Here is an 8,833-nt window from a genome sequence, read left to right on the forward strand (position 1 = left end):
TGGACGATGGTCAGCCCTTTGGCTTTGCAGCAGCCCTGAGGAGAATAAGCGGGACCTTTTTATACCTGATGCCCTGCTGGAGCACATCTATCTGCTGATAAGATTCCACACCTGGTCCTGGTACTCACACACAGCAGACAGGCTGTCCCAGGTACTTCATTAATTAATTACAATAATTACACATATTTTATATAATACTATTACAATATATACACACAAAACCCACTCTTCATCTGCAGGGTTGGGTTGACCTGCCACAAGCCTGATTCGCACTGGATTAAAAATCGCCACGTAAACAGGTGGTTTAAACATCAGTGAAATTTAGCCCAGTGCGAATCGTCCACTTCTTTTTATCCCAGATAATTTTCTCAGAGGTCCACTGATTTTACTCTGTAAAATTTCAAACTCAAGCCTGTGTCTTTTTACTCCCATGTGAATTGACCATGTCAGAGTTATATTAGAATTGATACGGCATTTCTGTGTATTCCCCTCAAAGCAATACCAGCCTTTGCAATAAACCATAATATAATATTAACATTGGTACAATCTGTCCGGAGATTCTACAGTTCAGTGAAACACAACCTGGTTCACTGTTTACAAATCATGCACAAAAGCACCTTCTCTAGCCACAACATTGCATTTCATTTTTAATTTACCGACTTTCGCAGATGAAAATGAATCCACATCTGAGAGGTTACTAGACATCCTCTGCTTTTGACCAACTCTGAGGACACCTGGTGTTTAGTCCTGTGTGAATCGTGCTTTACATTTACATACAGACATAGTTCACAGTAAACATTTTTTTCACTTAGGGAAGGTTCTAATTTTGAATTTACAGCTATGGAGCCAAATAATATTTAAAAACATCACATTACATTTTCTGAGAATCACTGCTCATAGCACTTTTGAACTGCAAAGCAGATATATGGTATTATGTTTAAATAAAATTTGTCAAAAGGACAAAGTTTTAATCTGCACTTTTTGAAGTGCTGCTGGAGAACATTCACAGTCTTGTCTGAATTAGATGCACTGCTGGAGTAACTGGTAGAACTCAGAATGCAGGACAGAAATTCTGGACAAGGAAAAGCAAAGGAAAACCCAAGAATGAAGAGAAGAAACAACAGAAGCAGAAGGTACCCATGAAGTGAGTACCCATGAAGAATGAGCGCAGACACAGAGAATCTTTAACCAGGGTTCAAATATCTGCTGCATTACAGCACCTGTTTTCAATATACAGCATAATTAGGACTTGAACCTTCTGGTTTTTATTTTCCAAATCTCAACCCTTTAAATGATAATTTGTCACTGTCTCTGCATCCTAATAAAAGAGAAAACTACTAATTAAAGACTGGATTAAGATAATTTTTTTCATTGCTGCAAATCAATGAGATTTTAAGTGATGGACTTGCTGCCAGTGTACACCTTACTGGGCATTTTATGCTGAAAAGAAAATCTGTCAGGAAAAATCTGTCAACGAGTGAAAATAACAAAAGCACAAGGATAAACTAGGTGACTGCAAGAATGAAATGCAATTAGGATCAGCGATGAGCAACTCGTGTAATTTGTCACGTCTGTTAGAAATAAAAATGAAGTGAAACAGAATCAGGCTCAGTGAAGATACGGAGGTAATAACAAGTGACATTGTTTTGTAATTAACAGCCTTTAAGTTTAATTAGCAAACAGAATTGGCTCAAAATAAATTTAAAGGGATGTCATGTGATCAAAAATAAAACCTGAAAACTTCAAGCCCCAAGTATAATTAATGAACCCCAATCTTCTACTGGTTCCTGGAGAAGGTACAGACCTCCAGTACTTTGCTAATCAGAACTATTGATATTTTATTCAAGCACAGCACCTCACACACAATATTCACTTCTCAAGTTAAGTTAATCCCTTGTTGCCTTCATGTAGGGAACTAGTCCAGAACTTGCAGCGCATTAAAAAAACATATTTGCTTGCACACAACAAGAGAACAAATATTAGCGAGTCCACAGTAGCTAAAGTGCCCACTTGTTCCCATACAGTCTAGACAGAGAATGGTAAAGGTGTAACCTTATAAACCAGAGATCCATAAACTGGAAAAATAAAACTTCTGAGTCATGTAGCAGGCATTATACATGACATTGCCCAGTGACAATAGTCTAGGGCTGAAACGATGGGTACATTTTGACCTTCGAAGGTTTGGAACACTACCGAAGGAAGGTTCGAACCTTCGATGGTACTCATTTGCATAATTTACTGGTGATGTCACCATAGCTACTTGTTTATATTTGCTTGAAAATCCTATTATTTTACAGGTAATCCATATGGAATAAAGCATTCACATGTAGTTTAAAAATTACGTTATATAGAACAGTAATCATGTATTTATAATTTAAATAAAAATAAAAATGCATGCTGTTTATTCACACTTAACTGAAAATGTTTGTGATACATGCAGTAAGCTGGAATTGCACAACTGCAGTGGATTTAGACAAAACAAAGCTTAATTAAACAGTCAACATTCCAAGCAGGTTATCAGTCACATTTTACTACTACTAAAAACATTACTACTACTACTACTACTAATAATAATAATAATAATAATAATAATAATAATAATAATAATAATAATAATAACAACATGAACTTATGCTTGTCAAGTAACCCCATGATACGAGTCGCTTGCACAGTTTGAATTAAACTTTTTTTGGTCTGGGCATTTAACAAAAAAACACTAAACAGCAGCAGGGTTTCGAGACATTTCTTTAAATACAGCTTACGCTATACAATGCTTTGCTCTTGAGATGGAGAATGAAGAAATTAAAGGTTTGCTTCTGGATAACACAAGCTGGAGGGGGGAGAGATGTACAGTGTTCAGATTTTGAAATTAAAATTATCATGTTAATTATTATGTTATCATATATTTTGTATGTTTCAAACATATTCTAGCACTTCTCTTACACTGTCTTGTACATGCGGGGCATCACATTGGATCTGACGCTGCCGGGGTGGGGGATGGGAAACCGGCTGGGATTGCTTCTCCCCATCTCACAACAGTGAACCCTACTGGCCAGACACAGAGCACAATCAGAGTGGATAAGAGGCAGGGCTGGTCCGTGTTCTCTAGGACCGGTAGCCCGCCCACCTCTGCTCTGGATTGCTCAGCGTAAAAGTGATTCTTTAGGCTTGTGAGATCGGAGGATGTTCATACACCTTCAGAACATCTGTGCTGTGTGGGGATTCACTGCGCAAGGAGAAGCAGCATAAATGGACATTCCAAATTGGGGGAAAATAAATTAAAAAAAGAACAATTGTTCACTCTAAATTTAAAAATAAATAAATAAATAAAATAAGACTTTACAGAAGGCAGTTCATGTTTGTGTTTTAGATGATATGTGTGTCATTATTAGTATTATTACTCAGGACTGAACCCTGTGGTTTACCTGCGCTATACCCATCGTTGTTTAGAGCCAGGTATTATTATTTAAGGTTGCCAAACAAGCAACCCAGCACAAATAAAGAGCTGTATTTCACCGTGAAGTGTGTTGTGTTAGTTATTACTGAGCACTGCATTACCTCTACACCTTATTCATATGTTCTTATGTACAAAACCTTCGCCTGCACACTGCAAACTACTTTGCCACAGTCATATATTTAAATAAAAACAGGAAGCATATAATGTACGCCCCAGAGCTTCCACGTCACTCAGTGGGACAAGAGCTGACTGCTATGTCAAGATGTGCATTCATTCATCAAAGTCATTCAGTAAAAAGTCCCAGAAAAATAGCAACAACCAGTACAGTAAATTTATATCAAGCCTCAATGACATACATCTCTCTGTGCTCTAACTAGGGAAAGGTTTTTGTGAGTTATGGAGTCTAGGCTGTACCCAGAATGCAGTCCAGCCCAGAACTGCATGCAGGGTGTGACCATTATCAGAGACAGTTCTCTTTACATCACAGCCATTTCACAGCAGCAGCTAACATACTGCACACGCTGCTTTGTGATCCTTAATTATAGTCCAAACACATGCCCTCACCAAATTTTGTAACATAAGCATGTTTTCAGAGAGTGTGTAAGAGTGTGTTATGGTACAAGGCCATGATTAAAAAGGAAAAAAACTCTCACTTGTGTGCAAAAAGACCAATTGGTTGGTAGCGATGCACAATTTCAATAAACTATGGCGAGGTAAGACTTCTGCTATTTGAAAGCTCACTGTATCCCAGGCCTAGCAATTCCAAATTTAAAGAAGAAAAAAGCCCACCCATCATCGAAGTGCCACAGAGCATTGCATTCGTGAGTTCAGATTTGGCTTGCTGCTTCAGACAGACCTTCCCCCCTCCCTCTATAAAGCTCTGCCACATTAGAACTCTCTTAATAATATATACCAGTACTTACTCTGAGTCCACAGTGTAGCTGTTGACCAGTCTTCAACCATTAAAATGATTAACTAAATACTAGAACACTGCTTAAAAAAATTAATTAATGCAAAAAAAAAAAAAGAAGAAAAAAAAAAGCCTTGCCCCTTTGTTTGTGAGAATAAAGCACAATGCGTCTTCCTTGGGCCACTGGAATGAATAAATCATTAGGTAAAGCAAAATAGGTCCACACTTCTTTGACAAAAATATGCAGGTTTGCTACCCAAGCTAGTGTGTTTTATTCTACTTTGGGGATTTAAAATGCTAACACTGGCTGTATTTGTAAAACCATTGTTAAACACAATGTGTTATACAATTAACAATATATATATATATATATATATATATATATATATATATATATATATATATATATATATATATATATATATATATATATATGTATTTATTGCAGCTGTGTTTAAGCTACTTGCAAAGTTATATTTAATACTCATTCTGTTCAGGGCACACCCTTCTTTCATTCACATGTTTAAAAATTCTTCCAAATAAAATTTAAAGAATAAAATGCATCACCACCATATTTTTTTTCTTTTTTTTTTTAATCACTTCTACTAATATGCAGTTGAATAACTGGTTGAATAACTGACATATGTTCTATTCTTCGTTTCCATATACATTTGCATCTCAATTTTGTTCATATGCTCACAACACGAAATTTAAACGAAAATGAGCTACTGTGGCATCTTTGCCCAAAAACAATTAAATAAATGTTTTAAATGTAGTTTTTACTTCTGTGGTGACATTACCTCCAAGCCCACAATACAATCAACAATACAACCAACAATGGAACTGCCACTGAACTGCACAGACCCCGTTCCCCAAGCACAATGTCCACACAAACCGACATCTTTCAGCAGGCATCCTACACCAAACAGGGTAAATACATACATTTATATTGTACAATATTAAATACAGTGTTAGTATTATACAGCATTGTTAATATCAATCAAAAGTATGTATTGTCGATATATAACCGAAACAGCTGGCAAGCGCCTTCGGTACGTGTGACCAAAGATATCCATGCAAACCCTTTATGTTAATTTCTTAGTTCTTCAAAAAAGGAAAAAAGTAACAAAAATGTATATGAATTGTGGCTAAGCATACCCTGTATACATTGTCATGAAAGCATGTATCTGTACGCATGCATGAGTCATTCATGTATTGTATTTATTTCTATATTGGGGTTACATTTTTTCAATTGCCTTTATTCACTGCAAGAAGCAAGTACCTCCCTATTTCATCTGCTAAAGTGTAATACTGATACCATAGACCGGAGAGGTAAAAACGTTGCTTTTTTCCAACACTATAATTAAATACATCATGATTTCAAAACACTGATAAAATACAGTTTCATATGTATGCAAAACAAGCTTATTTACCTTGCTTATTTCCAGTGCCGTTTTCTTGCTGCTTCCTTTTTAATGGGAACTGGTGACAGCTGGCACGGCACGAGAAAGCCTTAGATGCTCCACTTGGCCAAAAACCAGAGCCTCCTCACAGCATCTTGACAAATTGCGCTCCTACGTGAGACAAAACAGAGCCAATCAAATAGCGTTTCTACCATTCAGCTTAGTAACATCAGCCAATATACAGACAGATGGGACGGGATGAAGCCATCGGTTTGTTCCCATCGCTTGTCCCTCAGTTGTAGTTCTTAAACGTTCAGCTTGAATGGCACAAAGAAGAGTAGAACTACACACTAGACAGGCTGCAACGCAAAGTAGTCAAGTACCGTACCGGTCGAACTGTATTTGATTGGTACCCAAGCGATTTTCTCAGGTAACTGTGGTTACAGGATAGGGCGTTGTCATCAAGCAAAAAAGCTCAACTGGTTTACAAAATGATACGATAGTCGATTAAACGATGAAAATATAGATGAGTCAATGGTATTTGAGACCAGCCTGGTCAGTAGACTGTGCTGGGTGTGGAGACTGTGTTCACAGTAATGTTTGATACTGTAGCCTCTCCTGTATTTCTGCATATTCATGACCATGTAAAATAAATTAATAAAGAAATAAGAAATACATATTTATGTATTGCATTTATATAGCGCTTTTTAATTATATTCCCTTGCTGGTCTGTATTTCCTGACGCATGCTGTGTTTGCCTTTGTCTGTGTCTTTGTAATTTCAAGCCTGAGTGTGGTGTGTTTGTGTCTCCCCTATTATTGGCTGTTGTTTGTCTGTCCTTATTGGCTGTTGTGTGTAAATTCCGGTAATCTATTAGCATAAAGGGGCGGAGCTAAGGTTATAAAATGCCCTGTGCCATCATTTTATGTGTTGTTGCACAAGTGTCAAGCAGGAGCAGCTAGCTAGGAGACCGAGATGGACCAGTTGATCAGCTGCAACCCCGACCCATTCCAGATCGGGTGAGATGGCATGCTGGATGCTCGCTTTGAGGACAAAGGCTGGTGCCTTGCAGGCACAAGGTGGTGCGCTGCCCTTTCCAGGAGGAAGAGGAGGTACTGCCTGCGCCGAAGCGAAAGAGGAGGATGGTCCATCTCCAGTGTCAGAGCGGGGGGTGCTGCCTGCATGAGTGTCAGAGAGGAAGGTGTTGCCTATCCGATTGCCGGATTGGGAGGAGCTGGCTATCCGACTGCCGGAGAGAGCGGTGCTGCAACTGCTAGAATACCCTGCAAGGGATGCCTACCTGAGTGAGTGGGGTGTCTCACATGGGTGCTTTGTCTGCAGTAAGTGTGGGCACTACACTACTCGCCTGACGGAGAAGCAGCGGCTGAGGATCCTCAAGCCATGGTCATCCATTATCGCAAGATGGGGGAGAACCACCGCCGATACCAGTTCATGAGTGCCCCACAACACAGTGCCAAACTCCAGCCCTTTCAATGGCTCCTGCAACAGGAGCAAGCCGGGAGCAGAGCACCAGCAGAGAGCGTGAACAGCGATGGCCGCCAGTACAACCCCCCATCCCCCCTGTAAGTGGCAGCCCTTTCAAGGGCTCCTGCAACATGTGTGAGCCAAGAGCAAGGCACCAGTGGACAGTGGGAGGGGCGACTGACCCAAACCCCGGAAAGCGCCACCACCGTCACGGTCTGACTGCCCACCGCAAGCAGCAGAGTGCCCTGCGCTGATGTGCTGCCAGCACCACCACCGCCTGACTGTCCAGTGTCGCTACCTGACTGCCCAGCGCCAGCGCCTGAGAGCCCCACACCACCGCCAGCATCGCCACCGCTGGAGTGCACCGCGCCACCGACAGCATTTCCTCTGCCGGTCATCACAGGAGTTAAACGGGCACCCCTGACAGAAGACCTAGGACCACCCTGGCAGAAGGAGGAGATGAGACTGCCTTCATCACAGCAATGCCTGCTAACCCACCCACAAGAATCCAGAGGAAAAAAACAGACATGAGGGGTTGTTTCAAGGGGGGAGATGGCCAATTACGCCCATGTGCTGCATTGCAACTTGCAGACTTCTTTGGGGACAAAAAGAGACTAAGGTGGGGGCAATGTAGTGATCCGTGCATTTGTGTTTGTGTACTGTAATTCCTGTGCTGTAATTGTGTACCCTTCCCGCTCTGTGTTTCCTGCCACTGGTGTGTTTGCCTTTGTCTGTGAGTGTAACTCCAAGCCTACATGTGGTGCCTTTGTGTCTCCCATGATTGGTTGTTGTTTGTTTGTCCTTATTGACTGTTGTTTGTCTGTGCCCATTGGTCCTAATCTGCGGCTGAGGACCAATGGGATGTGTGTAATCTTCGGTACTCTATTAGTATAAAGGGACGGGGCTAAGGTTATAAAAGGCGCGGAGTGGGAGGAGCTGGCTGTCCGACTGCCGGAGAGAGAGGTGCTGCAGCAGCTACATTTGTATAGCATCTCAGTGGCAAAGATGATGTGTGTGGTGATGTCAGGCCAGAAAGTAGACAGGACACAGACAGCAGTGCTGGGGTATGAAGAGCGCTGATGCGCCGATTTATTATTAAACAGAAAATAAACAAATAAAAATTTGAACAAAACAAAATACTCAAAATAAAGGGCACAATGGCCAAACAAACAGACAAACAACAAGTATCGTGCTGTGACAGGAGAGGGGATCTATTTTTAAACTTGCCACCTATGCAGTTTACCAGATGAGGTCAACACCATTGTTGGTGAAACACTGGAGTATTCACACAATTACAGACTAGCCTGTGTACAGCCTTCCTTATTGAAGCACAAACAGTTCTCATTTTGTATGAAATATACCTTATCTGTGTACAAGATGATACCTTTTTCACACATATACCAGGACTAGGCCGGCTTACAGACTATCATCCCGCTCTGTCTTGATCCCCTGAAATCTCAATCCTCCTCTACTCTGACCTCTGCAGCTCCTTACTGAGCCCACTGTCTAGAATAGGAGGGGCCACCTACAGGCTTACCGTAAGCATGATAGAGAAAATGGTTTCTTCTAAACCGCGGT

The 8,833-nt window shown here is 40.7% G+C and overlaps 1 protein-coding gene across 1 annotated transcript in view; it reads right to left on the reverse strand.

Moving 5' to 3' along the window:
• Positions 1-5,901, reverse strand: part of LOC121315579 (dihydropyrimidinase-related protein 5) — a 47,655-nt gene extending 41,754 nt beyond the window's left edge. Inside the window, exon 1 of the mRNA XM_041249792.1 lies at positions 5,801-5,901. The gene's annotated coding sequence lies outside the window, so the exon portion shown is untranslated. The remainder of the gene's footprint in view (positions 1-5,800) is intronic.
• Between the last annotated feature and the right edge of the window lie 2,932 nt (positions 5,902-8,833).

The sequence above is a fragment of the Polyodon spathula genome, chromosome 5 (assembly GCF_017654505.1).
Source record: "Polyodon spathula isolate WHYD16114869_AA chromosome 5, ASM1765450v1, whole genome shotgun sequence".
Taxonomy (NCBI): Eukaryota; Metazoa; Chordata; class Actinopteri; order Acipenseriformes; family Polyodontidae; genus Polyodon; species Polyodon spathula.